The sequence below is a fragment of the Camellia sinensis genome, chromosome 9 (genome assembly GCF_055761805.1).
Source record: "Camellia sinensis isolate YWXY chromosome 9, ASM5576180v1, whole genome shotgun sequence".
NCBI classification, from domain to species: Eukaryota; Viridiplantae; Streptophyta; class Magnoliopsida; order Ericales; family Theaceae; genus Camellia; species Camellia sinensis.
In genome coordinates this window covers 184805381-184826919 of record NC_138969.1, presented here as the reverse complement: position 1 = coordinate 184826919, position 21539 = coordinate 184805381, and positions in this window count along the sequence as shown.

Below are 21539 nucleotides of genomic sequence, written 5' to 3'. Positions count from 1 at the left end.
AATTCATGACCTTCCACTCTCATACCTAAGTTCTTGAGCTGAGACACTTTGGTGATGACGGATAAGTGGCCTTTGGCACGAGTCACGAGTTTCTTAAATTTCTCAAAAATATTAAGGTGGCGACTCTGAAATCTAGTAATGTAGTTCATTTTTGGCATTTTGATTCAAAATCGATTTTCCAAAAGATTTGTCGGATTTGGGCTCATTTGTGTTTATTTATTTTATATTGCACTTGTGAAATCAGATTCAAAACCACGGGAGTTCAAACTGTAGGGCTATCGTATCCAAGGAGACTAAACTCCTCTAAGGAACACGAAAAGCAACGTATAGTTTCCAGCGACTCTGTTGGGGATTTTAGAGAACTTGACTTGAACTTCATGATGTGAAATTTTATTTACAGATATATGTCCTTTGCATTTGCATTAGTATCTGCATTGTTACTCTAAGTCACTGTGTTTTCCATCTACTATTCCTGGACGACTTGCCTAAAAAGCTTGCCAAAAGGCTGGCAGGTTATGGGCTTTGCCATGTTGGAAACATAACCCTTGAATCTGGATTACCGTCATAGCGCTTGATCCTTCTTTCACTTCTCGGTGTTAGGTTTGAGACGTATATTAGGTAATCTTGCCAAGGTACCTCTTTTGACCATTCGGCTTGGCTGCTGTAGACACCCCATTTTTGACCGACCTTAAGACTCAGACGTCACTGATTGAGCGCTCGATGATGACGCATATTGTGCTCGTTCTGAGGTTGCGAAGTCTCGGCTGAGAACCTTGCCTCTGGACTTCAGGGCTCTTTTGTGCTTTGCCTCGGTTTGCAAACCAGGTCCTGTTTTCTCTTCCCGAAGGGAGGGAGAGGCCTCGTAGACCATCTCTCATTGGCCGTAGGCTACGTTTCGTGATCGTAGGCCTTTTTTTCCCGTTTGGAGACCAGTTTCCCGTTTTCAGAGCCGTTGGCCATGTGCCTCGATTCGGGACCGCTTAACTACCTCCGTTTGCTCCGGTTTTTGGCACACACCTTGTTTCCTCTCTTTTGAGGGAGATTGTGGCCCGAGAGACCACCTTCGTGGTCGCACGCCACTTCCGGTACCTAACAGCCTGTTTTCGGGGGCCCAGGCCGCGTGTTTTGGCCCCCGAACCCTCGTTTTGCATCGGTTAGGGTTCATTTTTGGTATGAACCCTATTTTCATTGTTTGGAAGGTGGTAGGATGGTGGGAGACCAACAATTCTTTTGAAAACCATTTTCTCTCTCCTCCAGCCGATTTTCTTGACAGAAAGCTGGTTTTTCTCACTTTTGGACCTTAATTTCTAGTCTCCCATACCACCATTGTGTTGTACTCATCTGGGAGGCCACCAATATGGGTAGGCTGACCAGCTTTTTTTCCTGACCCTTTTGAACCTTGCTAGAAAGTTGGTTTTTCTCTCTCTTGAGTCACATTTTCTGGTCTCCTACCATACAGCTATATTCTACTCATCTGGGAGGCCACCTTTCTGGTATGGCCGACCAGCATTCCTCCTTGACCCTTTTGACCCCTGGTCGGCTGACCAGGGGAAGTGGTCGGCCGACTACCTTGGCTGGTCGGCCAGCCTTCTGCTTTTTGGCCTTCCTAAGTTGCATACAGCTGTGCCAGCTGTATAGCATTTGACCCACTGTCCGAGGTTTTGACCCTTTTGTTGGTCTTTTTAAGAAGCTTGACCCTTTTGGTTAAGCTTCTTTGAGAAGCTTTGACCCTCTCTTAAGGCTTCTCCAAGAAGTCTTGGCTCTTCTCCTCTATAAAACCAACCCTCCTCTCCGCTTGCAAGGGTTGAACATTTTGGTCTCAAGATAGATACACTCCTCCATATATCTCTACATACCAAGCCTCCAAACTCCATTATTCTTGGCCATTTACACTACACCTCCTAGCAGAACACCTCCACCATCCATCCAAGCACCTTGGAGCTGATTTTCAGAGGTTGAAGACTCACTATTTTGGGCCAGAAGCTGCTGGCCTTCTTCTCTTCAAGGGTAAGTCTCCATTTCCTCCATTTTGACATTGTTTTGCTCCATAGTTTAGCCTATTTGCAAGCATTTTTGGACTTCGACATAAACTAAAAAAGTCTTGTTCTGAGCTACTCTTCAAGTTTGTTCAAGGTCATTTTTCTGTTCGGGGTCATCTACCCCCTTTCATGCTTCATTTCCTCATGCTTTGAGCCATGCATTTGAGCATTTGCATTGGCCTTGGTTTGGCCTTTTAGCCACTGAAATCCAGTGAATTTTCAGTGGCTTAGATGTGTTTTTGAGCCCTAAAATCAGAGAGGGGTGACCCTCTCACCCCTTGTTCTCTTTACTAGCTTTGTTGGCCTTCCAAAGGAGCTCCATTTTGCATGTTGAGAAGTCTTGTTTCAAGTCATTATTTGTGAGTTTCAAGGTCTACCTTGACTCTGTCCAGAGCCCTTTTGGCCATATTTTGTGTCTTTGATGCATGTGTAGAACAATCCCATTCAAGGCCTTTCAAAGGGGCCTTTATTTACATGTTTCCTAGGCCCCTTTCAGGCTCTTTTTAGTGGGTTTTAGGACCCTGAGAACCTCTGTACAAAGGTGGTTTTGCCATTGTGTGTCCATCATGCATGTGTAGAACAACCCCCTTATTGGCCTTTCAAAGGAGCCCATCATTCTTGCATGCATTGACTGAGTTTCAGTGGTTATTTGGGCATATTTTGGCATGGCATACTTCTGTTTTTGGCTGGTTTGGTGAGCCTTCATATGCTCCATATAGTTGTAATGTAACTCATGGTTCACTAGCTTTCTTTGCATGCTTTGTTGACCCTTGATTTTAACACTTTTTGGCCATGCCTTAAACTGATATTGTTCATATTTTGGACTGCCCTAGCTCTGTTTTTGGGTCTCATGGTTGAATAATGTTGGTTTTGCATGCTTGTAGTTCAATACCCATGCTTAACTTTGAGTTTCGAGGTTCATTCCATGCATATACTGAGGTGTGTTCATGTTTTGGGCTCATTATACATCATATTTCAGAGCTTGTTTGAATGCCATATTGCCATGTTTTGTACTCTTTAAATGTGTTTGAGAGTCGGACTTGTATGCCTTGTTTTCAGACCATTGAATGTGCTCCATTTCGTTGCATTCCGAGCCATCATTTTAGGCCATTTCCCCACTGTTTCAGACCTGCCTAGGGTCTATTTAGGGTTGGTTTTGCCTTTGGTGCATTGCTTTGGGTACCTCTAGTGTATCGCACTTCACTAGTTTCAGTACCCAAGCCCCCTAGCTTGTATTGTGTGACATATTTGCATGTTTCAGGACCATATTTTATGCCATTTCAAAGCTGTATCATGTGTCATTTTATGCCATGTTTCATCCTTTACCATGCTTTGGTAGAGTGGCATTTGATGCCTTAGGATCGGTCCCTTACATCGTGCATGTTTGCATATGTTTCGGTTGTCTCATTTCCATCATATGGCCACTGATGTGGGTGTGGCTGAGGTCCACTCATATTGGTGTAAGTCCATCTTGCATTGAGCATGCCAGTTAGTTCATGTTGTTGCATGTTTGGCCTTTGCATTACGTATGCTAGGTTGTTAGGTGCATTGTGCATGCCATGTCATTCCTCGCATTGTGTATGCTAGGTTGTTAGTTGCATTGAGTATGCCTTAGTTCATGAGCGTTGTTCATGTCATGTAGTTCATAGCATTTGTGCATGCTAGTCGCGTTTGCATCACTTAGTCGCATCGCATTAGGATTGCATGATAGTTTTGCATTGGTGCATGCCATCTCATTGCATTGTGTTTGGGATATGAGTTAGCCTAAACACGGAAACGAGGGACGTTTCGTACTCAAAGTGACGAAACGTGTCTCAATTCCCGGTCACCGACACTCCAGATTAACCATGATGGAGTCTAGCCTTGTTGTGTTTATACTTGCATTCATTCCATTGAGTCGTGCAATTCGACTTCTTGGCCATCATGCATCGAGATGCGTGATTGGTGGCATGAGGATCGAGGTCTACACTCCCTTGAGCTTGTGCAAGGACGGGGAGGGTGGTCTTGCACACATATGTTGAAGATACCTTACTTTCTCTCCCTCTTGCCTTTGTTGCAGAAAAACCAGGATCCAGGGGCAGAAAGTGGTCGGCCGACCAGGTTTTCTGGCAGGCCGACCACCTTTTTTGGTTTCCACCACAAAGGGTGGTCAGCAGGTGTCTCCCAAGCCAATACCTGCTCGGCAGCCTTCCCAAGGTGGAGTTTCAGCCTTCTAGAGCTTTGTGCAAGTTTCTAAAATCAGTTGCAAACAAAGGCGAGACGAGGCATCGCGATGGAATTTCCCAACGAGGTGACTCGAGCATGCATGCATCTTTCATCATTCGGAACAGAGCTGAGGCGGTCCAAGAATTTGCATACCAGTTTATTGCTTTCCTAGTTAATTTGTCAATTAATTAGGGTTTTGTAATATTTAATTATTCATTCGAACTGTAATTATTTATTCGGACTGTTTTATTTATTCGGACCCTCCGAGCGAGGGCACAACTGTAATAAGTGTGCGTGTGTGTGATGCATGCCTTCCAACCCCACGTCTTTCTCCTTTTTATTTATCAGCTTATGATGGTTAGATTAGCGCATGTTTCAATTAGCATACTTATGCTCGCATGTTTGCATTCATTCATCTGTCTTCCATGCACCGGGCTCGGCGCATCATACTAACTGCATTGTACTTCAATTCTGAGTTGAATACTTGTTAGTCGTAGCATTTCACATGCCATCTTTAGAATAGCCGAGCCTATTGTAGTTGCATTCCTGCATGTGTTGCATTAGGCATTTCAGCATAGTTAGGATCATGCATGGATTTCTAACATAGCTTCTGTTTTCGCTTGGAGTACTCAGTAAGTGTTTATGCTTTAGCATCCTTGCATGTGTGTGAGTGACTGCCATGATAGCATGCTTACCATGAGGCTATGTGCTTATGTGATATACCTGCCTGAATGCCTGTGGGTGAAGGTTGGATTACCTGAATTGGAATAATGCATTGACTGTGAGTTTTAAGCCCACTAGATAGTGGCAAAACCATGTTTTCTAAGCCCACCCGAGGGTAGCAAATCCACGTCTTAGCCTACTTGCGGGTAGCACCATCAAACCATTTTCAAAATAAACAAACATGAGATGTGTTGTTCCAATTCAGGAGATCCAGTCTATACTTGTATGCTATGCGCATCACGTAGTAAATCTAAGCTAATAACCGGAATAAGAATGCATAATGTTTTCAAAACTCGATTTCATGGTTAGTAGAGGCCGATCTTTGATCAGGCGAGCGAGGGTGCTCACGAAGTGACCTTCCCTAATCGTACCCAAGTTCCCGAGCCGAGGCAACTTTGGTGATGATGGACACGTGGCCTTAGGCAAACGAGTCAGGGTTTCCTAAATTCCCCTATAAAAAATGTTTAGGTGGCGACTCTGTATCTGGCAAAGCAGTCCATGTTTGGCACTTCTTTCTAAAAATTAGTTTTCCAAAACGATTTGCCAGATTTGGACTCTTTGGTGATTTATCAGTCTTGCATTGCACTTTGCAAGATTAGATTAAGAACCGTGACAATTTGAGTCCGAACTGTAGTGAGCCCAAATGAACAAAATAGGATTTCCCCCCCCCCCCGGGACGTTCGGGGACGTCTACAGCTACATATAGTAAAACCATAATGACTGTTCTAACATTGGACAAGATGCTCACTCTTATGCAGGATTTTTTGAAACTACTTGCTTGAAGTAGTGAAACCATGTCGAAGCTAGTACAAGGAAACCCAACCTCTCATAGGGGTGTTTTGAATGCTTTTGTGCAAAATGTGATATCTTTCGCAATGTGTGATTCAATCCTTGGAGAGTCTTAATCTTGAGGCGATTACTTTCAAACTTAAGGGTCATATCAGAATCAGAATTTGGGTCAAAATCCAGGGGTTTGTGTTTGATATGGGTGAAGTTTCAACAAAACTAGAACTAGGGCCCAAAATTGTATCTTGCTTTGTTTTGACCAGCATACCCAGTATCCCGATTTGATGGAGCGTTTATTTTTAATGCTAGGTTTTTCTGAGCCAAAGAAGGAGCTGTACCAAACTTAGCAAAGGCCTAGTCCATCCAATCCCAGAAAAAAAAAAAAAAAAAAAAACCCCACTCAACAATGGTCCAGTCCATCTGATCCCAAAGGGCCAGCTCATAAAAGATTCATCTAATGCCGAAAGACCCATTCTAAAAACCCAAATCCAGAAGCCTAATCCAGTCAAAACTATCTACACTAATCCAGTTCAGATACATCAAGTATAACTGGGTCAAAATCCTTATTAGTCAGCTCTTAGGTTGCACCCATCCAACTCAGCAGACCCGTGACGACACAGAGTCCAGAAGAAGTTGTGGCCATGATAACGACCCTAAATTAGGGAATTGCCATGCAGGATGAGACCATTCCTAAAATGCAATGCCCATATAGGGCATCTACCACACATCCTGTCCCGGGCCCCTAACTGAATTTTGACCCACCTCCGCCAGCTGAAGATTTGCAAGGTCTAGATCCTCGAGAAGGGCTGACTCAAGCTCGAGTTTTCAAATCCCTGGTATAGCCCAATGAGGGACTTTTTCCCCTTAATATTAATGATCTCAACCTGACCTTGTTAAAAATTGCTAACCTTGAGAAGCAATTCAAAAAGGCACAGGGACTTAACTCCATTCCCGACATTGAGGATGGGTACACCAAGGTTGTCGTAAGGCTTCCAGACATATTCAAAATGCCACATTTGACCGTTTCGACGGGTTTGGAGATCATATGGTACATATCTAGCTTTTCTTGGACGTCTTGAAACCAATGGGTCTGACTAAGCCTCAAAAACTCTCTCTGTATGGAAGAACCCTATTGGGTATAGCAGCTACTTTGTACACCAAATTAGAGGATAAAGTGAAACAGAACTGGGAAGATTTGGCTGAGGCGTTTGTCAATCAGTATTCTTACAATGCTCAAATTGAAATGACCACCCAAGAGCTTGAAGCAACCCACCAATCCTGAAGAACCTTTTGTGGAATTTGTTGCAAGTTGGAGAACAAAGGCCGCACAAATAACAGATTGACTTTTTGAGATGGACTAAGTGCGGATAGTGGTGCAGAACCTTGAGCCTGATATGTTACAAAAGTTAATAGTCACTTCACTATTTACTTTCAAAAATTTGCATGAATTAGGGGTTCAGATTGAAAGTGCATTTAACAAAGGGATTATTCCTGGAACAAACGAACCAACAAGGAGGGTGTTTTCCAAGAGTACCAATGATATCAGTAACACTATTCCCAAACCCACTGAAATCAATACCGTTGCCACCGATCCTAAAACTGCCAACCCCTTTACTAATACCAACCCACAAACAGCCAACCCAACTTGAGCTCAAGGCAGAACTTTCACCCCCCTCCACATGAGCCTAACTAGTACACTAAGAGTCTTGATGGAAAGGGGGTATCTTGAATCTCTTGATCCCTAACCTCTTCTTGACCCACTCCTTGCTAGACATAACCTCACCAAATACTATGCGTACCATCAGCAGCGCGGTCATGGCACCGATCATTGCTACCGCTTTCGTCATGAGGTTCAAAATCTCATCGACAACCAGACGATAACTCCACCTCAAGAACCCAATGCTACCACTAACCCACTTCCCATCCATGACCAAGTACCTCATCCTCACCTTAACCTCATCCATGCACTACCTCTTTCCTTCGACCCCAGTATATATATATATATATATATCACTCCATCCCATCTACCTAAGCCAGAGGTGTTCATTATTGAAAGTACTGATTTGTGCATGATGGATACACCCACTCTGGTTCGAACACACCAAAAGCGCCAAATGGCCGAACCCACTGTTGCTGAGATGTTGAGAATGATTGAAGACCTTCAAGGAACGGTGGCAGATTTAACCTTTGGGGTTCTAACCTCGTCAAAGGATTCTCTAATGTTGGGACAGGCTAAAAGTGAAATGGGCCAATCAAAAGCAAACATGCCTTGCCCAGATATAGCTGTTCGACTCTGTGACAAGGCTAAAGCAAGTAGCAAAAACGAGTCTGGGGTGACTATTGACCCTTATGCACATCTCCGACGGGTTGTCGAAGTTCTGAGGACCAATAGCTTAAACCAATGGCAAGTCCTTGCAATTATTGAAAGGGTCGTAAATGAAACTTTTGCTGCTCAACATACCAATGCTCAAATGGGGGTTACTCACAAGTTGGCAAAGAAAGGAAGGCAAACAATGAGGAGAGACGCTTTACCATAAACATTCTTCCTGAGTCTAGTCCTAAGCTCACAATACCCTGCCAACACCCACCAACCCATTTGCTAATGTTTCTAAACCTGATGCTTCTTCCTCCAAAAAATGAACCTTCGCTCATCTCCATATGAGCCCAACTTATGCATTGGAGGTACTGACGAAGAAAAGGTATCTCAAACCTCTCACTCCTCGACTTCTCCCTAATCCTCTCCCATCTAGACATGACCCTACCAAATATTGTATATTCTATTAGCAGTACGGTCACCATAATGATTGTTGCTTTCGCATTCGCCATGAAATTCAAAACTTTATTGACAATAAGGTCATCACCCCACCTGAAAATCCAGAGCTGTCAATAAACCTCTCCTTGACAACAATAGATTACCACCCCATAATATCAATCCCATCCACGACCGAACAACTAACCATTACCCTAGCCAACACATCACCCGCCAATAAGGATGGCAATTTGAACCTGACCCGACGGGGACCCGAACTGCCCCATCCTGATAAGCCGGGTTTTCCTAAAAAATTATCCCTCGTCGAGTCGGAGCTGGTATTAAAAAATAAATCCCTAATGGTTTTCAAGCCGGGGACGGGCATAGATTCCCCGTACCTTAGCCCCGGCCCCGGCCCCAGCCCTGCCTCGCCCCGATTAATCCCCAAACAGCCCCGTATATATATATATATATATTCTATTCAGTTCACGACATAAACCCATCTCTCTCTCTCCTATGACTCTCTTTCCTACTCTTCTCTCTTACAAATCCGCTTCTCTTTGTCTTCTCTCTCTCTCTTTCTCTCTCACGATCTATGGTGTGACTCACTCTCTCTCTCTTCCCTCTACTCTCTCTCACTCTCTCTTTTTTGCATCCGAAGTTGTCGCATCCTTTGACGTTGTTGCCTCCTCCGACGCCACTACCACTGTGCTACCCCTGGCCGTCGTCCTTCTCTAAACGCCGCTATAGATTTACTCCAAGGAAAATGAGACCGGTCGGGTACGTCGGAGTCCTCCATGAACTTCACCATTTCAAATCCAGATCTAGTTTCTCTCTCTCTCTCTCTCTCTCTCTCTCTCTCTCTCTCTTTCTGTTTGTGTATGTGTCCATGTGTGTATATATATATCTATATATTTGTGTGTGTTTTACAACTTTAGCTTCAACTTCTATTTAGGGTTCTAAGTTGGTTGTGATTGTGTTATTAGATCTGCAAGTTAAGGTTATTTTCTTAGATGTTCTTAGCCTACATTTAGTTTATTAAGTTGGGTTCTTGTTGAAGAGGGAGATCTATAATCTGGGTTGTGTATTATTAGTTCATATAACCAAAGAAAATGGTTTTGTCTGATAAGAACAATCAGCCCCCTTTGATTAGACCCACAAACTTACAAGATAAAAATTCAAATCGGGATCTGAAAAATTGAGCTGGGATTGTCTAATTTTTAAGATATTTGAGCTTTAATTCAACTAAAAAACCCCAGTTTCTGAAATGGGTTTTTTGAATTTATCTTTTATTTATTTATTTATCTGTGTTATTCCAGATATTATGTATCTAGAAACAAACTGTTGACGTTGTTTTGTTTTGTTTTGTTTTGTTTTGTTTTGTTTTTTTGGTCGGGGAATGTTCGGGGTCGTGGAAACCCGATCCCCGTTAGGGGATGGGGGCGGGGACAGTGATAGATTCCCTGTTGGGGATAGGGGCCAGGGACGGGGAGATTTCCACTATCAAGGATCGGGGATGGAAAGTGTGATCCGCGGCCCCGCCCCATTGCCATTCCTACCTGCTAATGAGCCTAAACCCATTATGTTCATTCCTAACTCTTCCAATTCTGATTTGAGCAAAAAGAACAAAATCTTTGAAGAGATGGAAAGTTTACTTGATCTTAGTAAGTTCAAGCTTGATAAAGCAGTAGGCTCTCTACAGATGCCAGCACTGATGGTTGAAATGATAAACCTCAGTCTCAGCTAGGGGAATTGTCAAAAGCATGTGAAAAATGACCTTCTGAACTAGGGGCATGGTGTTAAAAAAGAAATTGTTTCGGTCAAAGAGATGCGTGACGACGACCGGGGTAATTGTGAGGCTCAATCTGTGAGACTCACTTTGAAAGTCTGAAATCAATCCTACTGGGTGTGGATGTTCGTATTGCTGAATTGAAGGCTTGTTTGGACTCTCCCGTGAGCTACTTGAAGTTTTTTCATGAATTCTACTAGGTGGAGTTGGAGAGTCAAAACCCTTTTTGTCTCAAGGGTACTGATTTTGTTTTGAGTGTTGTCTTGTAAATAGTTGAGTTGTGAGTTTTATTTTCTTTGTCTTTTCATGCATTGTTGCATCAATTGAGTCTTTTCCCTTGAGTCGATCCTGTGTACCCTCACGTCTTTGTTTTTCTAAATAAGAAAGTAGGAGTCAAATTTCTGATCATTTTGTTGTGCATACAGTAATGCATGTGTGACCTTTTAAATATAGAAAAGCTTTGAATTTGTTTTTTGAATGAGATTCTGTTAACAAGCTCGCATGTTGAGAAGGATCACCCAAATGGTTTGAGTGGATTTTGACTTATCGTTGCAAAGTCCTTCATGAATTCGAAATTTTAAGCTGTTTCTTTCGCAAAATTTGTGAAGATAGGTTCAGAATTGTACGTGGTATTCTACATCGTCCTGGGGATGATCTTTACCTTTAGGCGATCAATTTGGTAAGCACAAGATGACTTTCAGACCTCACAATCGTATAATTTCTCCCCCTGGTGTTTTCATTGCTTCAAAAAGAAATGGTTGAAAGAAACCAAAAAAGAAAAGATAAATTAAGGAAAAAGAAAAGAAAGAAAAAGGAAAAGGAAAAGAAAAAAAAGGAAAAAGGGAAAAGAAGTCAACCATCAAGCCAGGGGTATCCATTGGAATGAAATCCAATCAACTATGAATAAATGAACTTTTGTCTGAATTTAAGGAAGCTAATGTGAGGAAGTACCAAAGAAAGGAAGAAGACATGCATAAGAGAATAGAGAACCAAGCTCAACTCAGGGTGACGCTAGTTCCAGTATTAGGGCAAGAATGGCTATTGATCAAATTCACTGCAAGTGTTGTAATGTTATCCTTAAGGGGCTCGTTAGGTTGAAAACCCGAAAAGGGCGACCTAGGCAAAAGTTAGAGTATGAAAAATGAGAAATCAAACAAATAAAGCTCGCAAGGTTGAAAACCCTAAGGATCGACTTTGGCAAAAGTTAGAGTGCAAAAGGATAGTGTCAATACCCGAGTGAACCTCAACCATGAACTACGTTGACCTGATTCCCATTATTGGGATATTTAGGCTACTTCATCATGAAGTTCGGTCTCAACCATATCCATCTCATCTATTTCGACTTAATCATCTTGCCTAATTCACGTTGTCAGCTTCGCATTAATTCATGAGCTACACCGACTGCTGTTCATATCGCATACTTGCGTTGGGTAAGAAAGAACTAGCTTGAATCAACAAGTGGAGCAATTTTCAATACTTCAACAAAAAAAGGAATCGAAATTGAGTTCTAAAGGAAACATAAGTAATACTAGGGGCACTATGAATGATTAATCACTTTGAGTCTTTTTTTGCTTTTGGGTCAATTGTGAATTCAGTTGTGTCATGCCTGGTGTTTGTCTCGGTCACCATAACATGTTTGTCACTCAAAAAATGCTCTTTACCGAGTCACCATAGCATGTCTGTCACTTAAAAAATGCTCTTCATTGAGTCACCCTAGCGAGTCTGTCGCTCAAGATCAGCAGAGTGGCATGGTCAAAATTTCATACACAAATGTTCACTCCGAACTAAAAAATAAGTCCATATGTGGAATTCATAAACAAACTGAGAGTGCCTATACAAGGGGCATTACATTCATGATCATTGCAAAGTGTATATGAGGAATCTGTCACTACTTTGGAGGGGACTGGAGTAAGTTCTCAACAGGCTGGAACAGAAGAGAAGCATGAGTCTAATTAGTTAGCAACCGTTTCAGGATCTGATGATCCCCATCACACGTGCCTGCATAATGTTGAAAAAGGTGGCCATTGATTGGACACTAGGGGCAATTTTCAGTATATCTGATCGGGCCATCCATTGAACAAGGGGCATGAACCTAACTAGTGGCCAATGATTGGACACTAGAGACAATTTTCAGTGCATCTGATCGGGTCATCAATTGAACAAGGAGCATGAACCCAACCTTTCTCTCAATCCGCTCAAAGCCATTTGTCGGGCACTTTCCCCTAGATTAGGATAGTTTACCCCCATGATGATTCTGATATGATTTAGCTTTCGAAAGTTGTCTCTAACAATTTCAAAGCTCTTTTGGGATTTCCATCTTCTGTCTGATTAATACATGTATTTTGGATTATGCATACATGCTCATACATTCTAGTTGATTTGAATTGCATGATTGGTTGCTCCTATTTCATCGAGTAACCTTCCACAGTGTTTTTCAATTGCATTTCAATAAGCTGTGGCAAGTTGATTTCAAATAAATTGTGGCAAGTTTCCTTACACTCATTTCATAAGGTACAAGATGCACTACTCTATGTACTACTCATTTCCCCCTGCATACCATGCGCCTTTATCCTGTATCGCACTATTTTGTGCACCTTGTATCGCACTATCCTATACACTCTATATCGCACTGCTTTGTGCACCTTGTATCACACTATCCTGTGCACTGTGTATCGCACTATTTTGTGCCTCTCACATCGCACTATTTTGTGCAAGCTTTATCGCACTGTCTTGTGCACCTTGTTCTACACTGTTTTGTGCATTCACCTTTCATCGCACTGTTTTATGCATTCAACTTATATCGCACTATTTTGTGCACCTTGTTTTGCACTGTTTTGTGCTATCTTGTTCCGCACTGTTTTGTACATGCACCTTCCATCACACTGTTTTGTGCACCTTACACCACCATGTTTTGTACATTCACCTTCCATCGCACTATTTTGTACATTCACCGTGCACTGCACTGTTTTCTGCATTCATCTTCCATTGCTCTGTTTTGTGTATTTACATTGCATCGCATTGTTTTGTGCATTCACCTTGTATCGCACTGTTTTGTGTACCTTGCACCGCACTGTTTTGTGCATTCACCTTCTGTTGCACTGTTCTGTGCATTCACCTTGCATCGCACTATTTTGTGCATTTATCGTGTATCACACTGTTTTGTGCACCTTGCATCGCATTGTTTTGTGCATTCACCATGTATCGCACTGTTTTATACACCTTGCATCGCACTGTTTTGTGCGTTCATCCTGTATCGCACTGTTTTGTGCACCTTGCATCGTACTATTTTGTGCATTCATCTTGTATCGTAGTGTCTTGTGCACATGCATTGCACTGTCTTGTGCACTTAAACAAGATTGAGCACTGTTTTGTGCATTCATCTTACATCACACTGTCTTGTGCAGATGTATTGCACTATTTTGTGCATTCAACCCACACAACACTATTTTGTGCACCAAGTATCGCAATATCTTGTGCACTTTGTTTCGCACTGTTTTGTGCACCCCACATAGCATTGTTTTATTCACCTCACCTGTACTGTCTTGTGCACTCACTGGGTCTAGGGGACCAACTTAGACGGTGGAAACTAGAGTTCGAATGGCCAAGGCCTAGAACACAAAGGTTCAGAATTTTTGAGACTAAAGTCTGGTTTAAATACCCAAGGGTGTATCCTTGGCTTGAAATCTATTTGGCAGCCCCATAGGTTGAGGTAGTTTGTATGCGCCTCAATTCTAGATACTAAACCAACCTAGTCCGTCACCTTGTTGGAGAATAGGAAAAGTTACAAACATAGCCAGGGAGAAAAGTAGTACTCATGGTTTGGAAACGCAGCAAGAAGAAGAAAAAATCCCCAGCAGCATAAGGTGAGTCATCGCCAATTGCGCCTGTAAGATACTTTCACTTCCCAACTACTAAATCATATATATTATTATCTATTACCTCTATCGCATTGCATATAGCATCTATTGCATGCATCTGCTCCATTATCCATTGTATCTATTACATCATACCATTTTATTACCCGCATCATTTCCATGTTAGGCTTAGTTTGGCATGTGCTCATACATTTCCCGCGTTAAAGCATAGCTCTGCATGCATACGCGCCTATTCTACAAGAATTGTGGACTGAGGGTTCCGACACCTTTTCTGTATTAGACGTGATTTGTTTTGTGCCCATACATTTTCTACACTGCTGGAAATTTCATTTTTGGTGGCGTTTAAAAAATGCCGCTAAAGGTGAAAAAAACGCAGCTAATTCTTTTTGTGGTGTTTAGTACCAAATGTCGAAGACGCGACCGTCGTTGTAGCATTATGGCGCTTTAAAAACGTCATTAGATTAGTATGGATGGCGTTTTTAAAAAAAGCTGCTAAATGTGGTAAATAACGATAAAATGACGTCATCCAATATTTAGCAATGTTTTAAAAATGTCATGGTAGATTTTTTCCTATTTTAAAAATATGACCGTTGGCACTATAGCAGCATTTGGGAAAACGCCATTATAGTTTTTTTTTTTTTTTTTAGATTGTTCTAATTTTGTTAGATTTAACTAAAAATTATCCCTGTAATAAAGCTGAAAAATAGCAATAATATGGATAAAGTTTTGCGTCTATTTCAATATATTGACTAAATTTAGGCAAACATTGCATAATTATTCTAAACCAAAATCAAACAACAAACACAACCAAAAAATAAAGGGAAAAGATATTTTATCACACACATGTATTACAAACCTGTCAAATAACAAATTGAGCAAGACAAGCAGAAAAATATGATTTTAACAGAACTTCTACATTAATTTTCTACAATCTTGATTAGCACAGTAATAAGCAAATAATTGTAAGGTGATGTAGAAACAGTCTCTCCAAAACATTTGAATCTGCTACACAAGGATAGAAGCGGTTGGCTGAAGCCGATGATTTAGTGCGAATCTTGGCCACAAAAATGATCCAATGACCCATTAGCAATGACATAAGTCCAAAAAGCATTAGCTCTGCCAAAAGGTAAAGACAACCAAAATTAGAGTGATGAATTGAAGAAAAAAAAAACCGATCTCTAAAACCCCAATACACCAAAAAAAAATGGAAACAAAAATCAAAATGATGAATAACAAAATAGAGAATAAAAACAAAACTCCAATATCTCACATTCCTTGATCTTGTCCAGAGCAGCAAGATCAAGGAAGGTTTTTGTATAAATTAAAAAAAAATCGCAAAACACATAAATGTCAGTGTATATATATATATATGTATGTAAATATGGGATTTTTGTATCCCAATCAATGTTGTCACTCTCAATCAATGTTGTCACTCTCTTCCCCAGAGGCATTCCCATCCTGCAAATAATTTAAACACCTACAAAGGAAAAGAAAATAAATCACAATTAAAATAGTTGGCCACAAAGATGATTTTTTTTCTTTTCAAGCTACTGACCAACATACCAATAGTTACCAAACATTAAGGCTTTGTTTAATTTTCACTACTACAAAAACAGATAAATATCGCACTTTTTTTGTACGATGTATGCTATTTAATCACACTTTTTAAGTTTTATTAAAGTATGATCTTTGGGAGTGATTAAAAAGATTCATTTTTAATCACACCTTTTAAGTGTGATTAATAACATTTAGATCACACCTTTTAAGTGTGATTAAAATTTAGATCACACATTTTAAGTGTGATTAATAACATTTAAATCACATTTTAAGTGTGATTAATAATATTTAGATCACATCTTTTAAGTGTGATTAATAACATTTAGATCACATCTTTTAAATATGATTAATAATTAATAAAACCTATTATAATATTATTTTTGTACGCGCATTTGAAGAATGTAATATACACTATATACTATATTTTGAATCACAACCATATATTGAATGGAATAACGTCATATATTTCATAAATGAAAATTAAATGTTCAAAAGTACATACAAAGGAATTAATAAAAAGTTTTTAACTGTGATTACATATATTAAAAAATAAAAAAAACTAATTTCTTGAATTCTTTAACCATATTTTGCATCACTCTAAGAAATTTCTAACCTGAAAAATAAAAACACAAATTAATTTAGAAACCGCTAGAAGTATATGAATAAACTTACTATTTTTGTAGAGATTGTTCTTACCTTACAAAAGATAAAATCGGACATTTTCTCATTACACTGACTCTTCATCCCCTGCATCAATAGAAAATGAATAACAACTTTGATTGTTACTAGATAAAATGTTTGGATTACCATATATAAAGATGACAGTATCTATATACACATCTAGCACTCATTTCCAATTTACTTAGCTTCACTCCAGACCACTATTGGAGCACACCCTCAAGTGAATCTAGAGTTGCCTCCTGAAAACCCCACCAATTTAATAGCTCAGACTTAGAGCACAGTAACAGAACATGGTTGCTAGATTCAACTTCACTTTTACAAAAAGGACAGACATTAACATTACTACCTAGAGCACAATTTTTTTGTAAATAGTCAACTTTTATCACCCCCCCTACCATTAAACCATAATAGATTAAGATAAATCAATCACTACAAGAAACAACCTTTGAAATGAATGTCACAAAGCCATTACTTACACATCAATAGCACACCTAAAAAAGCAAACTAGTGACAGAAAAATAAACCAAAGAGAGTATTTTATAAACAAGTTAAAGTTCCAAGTACCCAAAATAAACAAATGGCTAAACATAATAAACAATAATAGAAATGGCCAAAGAATCCGATTTAGCACTAAAATTGATAATTTAACCAATACATCTACTACAACAACAAGCTAGTTCTCACACAATACACTTCATATTACCCAAAAATACATACTGATAAATAAATTAATAAATTTATATACTCAATTTTTGATGAAAAAAGAAACTTGAATTCTTGAGGGGTGAAGCGTTCGTTGACTAAAATAGAAACCAAATACGCCCTAGAATTTAGAAATTCAAGTGATCAGAGGAAAGAAAGAACCAAGCTATTATTGAACGTTTCCATCTATAAAACAAGGCTAAATCGTTATGCAAAGAGCATAAGTTGATCTAGATGAGTACTTTGACACCAACTTAAGAAACATGGAAGACTTGTCATCTAATAACCTTGCTGGACTATCAAACTCTGTCGCTTGACCTGCAAAACTAAGTTTCATGAGCTTTCTGTTGGTGTGTGCAGTAGAAACACAACGTAGACTAAAATTTCACTGGGAATTAAATGATAAAAAACTGAGAATTGTTCTAAAACAAATTCCGAAAGATTAATTTAATTTAATTTATCTTGTCAAAAGATTAAAAGAAAAAGAAATGAAAATTTTTTGGATACTCATGAAAATTAATAACATTACCAAATGCAGATTATACTAAAATTCTTAGGAAAAAGTTCTACAGATTGCAGCAACACTTATGTCCATTAAATAGAAGAAGAAATGGGAAGTATTAGTGTACGCACCATCACTGGGGACCAGAACTAGATCGCTGTCAATAACAGTTGGGATATGATGAGCAATAGTGCACACAGTGCAGTCCCTAAACTTTGTTCAGATGATCTTCTGGATAAGATTATCTGTAGTTGAATCAACTGAAGTGGTGGCTTCATCAAGAACCAAAATTCTTGCCTGAGGTGACTAGAGAACTGATTGATTTAGTTGACATTAAGTAATTGACTATCTAAGGAGCACGGTTTTCGCATCAATTTCCCATCAATTTTTCATGTTAGAATTGTTCAAGTAGTGCAATATTTCAATAATCAAGGGCATCTGGTTTTATTACCGTATCCTTGCTATAAAGTTGGAATGTACACTACTCTCGACATCCAAAGTCCAACTCGATATCTATCTCCATTATTTCTATATCTGGCAAACTATGACATGTATGCATAACAAACTATTATTCCATGTGATCAATTTTATGCACAAATAGTTCAAGAATCTAGTGGCATCTTTGGACAGCCCTATTCACTGCTTGTATGTCATCACCACATTGCTACAAAAATTTAATACAATCTATTTACCAATAGAAGTTTAAAGTAATTAAACAAAAGAAATGATAATTACCTTTATCGCAAGCAATCCTAGAAAGCAGGGTTTGTCAAAAAGGTGAGCCAACAATAAATGTTTTGAATCTCCCTACACATAGTCACAACAAACAAACGACCTTGTCAAAAAAATAAGTTTGAAATTATTAGAGAATTTGCAGATATGGAAAAAACAATGTAGTGATAATCTACGAAAGACCAACAACACTTCAGTACCACTTCTTCCCAACCCCCCAATCCCAATGAAAAAGACCTATTAAACCAAAATCCCTGACCAATTGTGACAATTTACAAAAATCTCATTAAGTGTTGCCACTTATCAAATCAGCTTTTCTAGCTCTATATAGGGAATTTGGGATTGTTAATTGTCATTGGTTTGTTCAATGCAATATTTGTTGGAATTAAGGGCATAATCGCACTACAGATATTCAAAGCAAAAGAAGGTGCCAAATTCTTTGCAGAATTGCAGATTGGATGAAACTCCTTTTGCAGATTGCCCTAATGCTTTATAGGAAGTGAATATATGATGTTTATGACTCCTTTTGCTATTATGTGAAATTTCCAAATGCCTTACGAACCCAGTCATTCGGGCTGATATTTGATACAAAAAATATAACAAATAATCATGCTACTTTACCACGATGAAGAGCTAAGGAGGTTCCTAGATGAGTTTTATGCACTGTTATTGTGTACAACCTATAAAGGACATCATTCATGCCACCAGTTTCTTCATTTAATGATAGCCAGTGTTTTTCAATAGTGTACTTCACTATCACATTCTAAACACGCTTGTAAAAGTAGTCAACCATCCATGTCACTATCTTTAAAGCTTGATCATTATTGGCAAATATGTGTTGATCCAAAAGACCTGCCAGTATCTGTTGATGTAGGAAGTGTTAATATTAATGATATATAATAAACAAATTAATAAACAACTATAGTAGTTTATACCTTGTGAATGGTGTAATATGGTGCCCAAACTGGTTTTATAGCTTCAAAACAATCAAATAGCTCAGAAGGAAAAGTAGAAAGATATCATGTACCCATTTTATCTTGACAGGAAGACAAAGCAGAGACGAGTGCAGACATTTTCTCTTTGAGAGTATCATTGTGGGTGCTAGCACACATCTGTGTTGAGGCACTCAAGTAATGGCCATCAATACATCAAAAGTAAGTTGCTTGTTAAAATCATATAAAATTGATACAATTCCAATGACCAAAATAGAGGTTCACAAATTGAAGTCATACACTAGCCACAAAATAGGGACCAAAAGCTATAAAATAAAAATAAAATAAAAAAAAAGGAGACTTGATCATAACAAAAAAGAAACTGTTAGATCATTGCAAATGTGGAACTAATCAATTTTACGAGATCCTTTATGAAATGGGATGACTCAAGGTTTGATATAAACAGAAATTAACAAAATTAACCCAAAGCAAATACACAAAGGTTGCTTGACAATTATCTTAGAAGGCCCCAGAAGAACCCTTCATAGAACCACAAAGCTAAATCACGCAACAATTTCACGCATATTACACTAGTAATTAAAAATTAAATGGAAATATGACAAATAACAAAAACAACATTTACAGCCGAAGAGGATTATTGCTTTCTAGTTGAGCAGTTCTTGATTTAAGAATTAATAAAGTAGAAGTTGAATGCTGTAGACCGCCCGGAACTCCGCTCTCCGCGCACGAGGGCGCGAATCGTTTTGTTCTTAGCTACTACAGTTCAGACTCATGTCACGGTTTCGAATCTAATCTCGCAAAGTGTAATGCAAGACTGATAAATCACCAAAGAGTCCAAAACAGCAAATCGTTTTGAAAAATCGATTTTAATAAAGAAGTGCCAAACATAGACTGCTTTGCCAGATATAGAGTCGCCACCTAAATGTTTTGTTTTTGGGAAATTTAGGAAATCCTGACTCGTGCCTAAGGCCACGTGTCCGTCATCACCAAAGTTGCCTCAGCTCGGGAACTTGGGTACAAGAGGGGAATGTCATGCAATGAGCACCCCCGCTCCCCCAATCAAAGATCGGCCTTTACTAGCATGATATTTTGTTTTTGAAAACACATGCCCTCTTATTCTGGTTAATTAACCTAGAATTACTATGTGATGCGTACAGCATACAAGTATAGACTAGATCGCCTAAGTTGGAACAAAACATTTCATGTTCGTTTGTTTGAAAATGGTTTGAAAGTGCTACTCGCAAGTAGGCTAAGACGTGGGTTTTGCCACCCTCAAGTGGGCTTAAAACTCGCATTTTGATGAATTGTTCCAATTTAAGCAATCCAACCTTCATCCACATGCATTCATGCAATTAATCAAATAAGCAATTAGCCTCATGGCAAGCATGCTAAACATGGCAACACTTACACGCATGCAAGGATGCTAAAGCATAAACACCCACAGCGTACTCCGAGCCAAAACAAAGAACTAGTTAGAAATTATGCATGATCCTAGTTCATGTTAAGATGGCTAATGCAACACATGCAAAAATGCAACTCAGATAGGCTCAGCTATTCTAAGATGTCATGTGGATGTAACTTGATAACATGCTGTTGAACACGTATTCAAGTAAATGTCTTGAAATACAATGCAGTTTGTTGATGCGCCGAGCCCGATGCATGCAAGACAGATGAATAGATGCATACATGCAAGCATAAGGATGCTAATTGAAACATGTCCTAAAACTAACCATCGTAAGCAGTTAAGTAAAAGGGAGAAAGAAACGGGGTTGGAAGACATGCATCACACATACTCACACTTATTTATAACATCGCCCTCTCAGAGGAGGGTTCGAATGAATTTTAGATAAGCTAAGCTAATTAAGTACAAACCAAATTAAAACTAGTTATACCTAGCTAATCATAATATTACAAAGATGGAATTAATTAACAAATACATTAACTAATTAACTTACAAATTAACTAACTACACAAAGTAGTTAAAACAGCCTCGAGGAGAGGGATGTATGCATGCTCGGTTGACTTCGCTCGGAAATCCATTACCATGCCTCATGTTGCCTCTGTTTGCACTATTCTGTATCTCTGAAAATTATGCCAACTACCATAGTGCTTCGGACCCACCTTAGGAACAATCTGAGAGGTGGTCGGCCAAGAGGAATGGCCATTGGCCAAGTATAATGACCATCGGCCAATTTTTATGGCTATCGGCCAATTTCATAGTGGATCGGCAGCATAAATGGTCGATC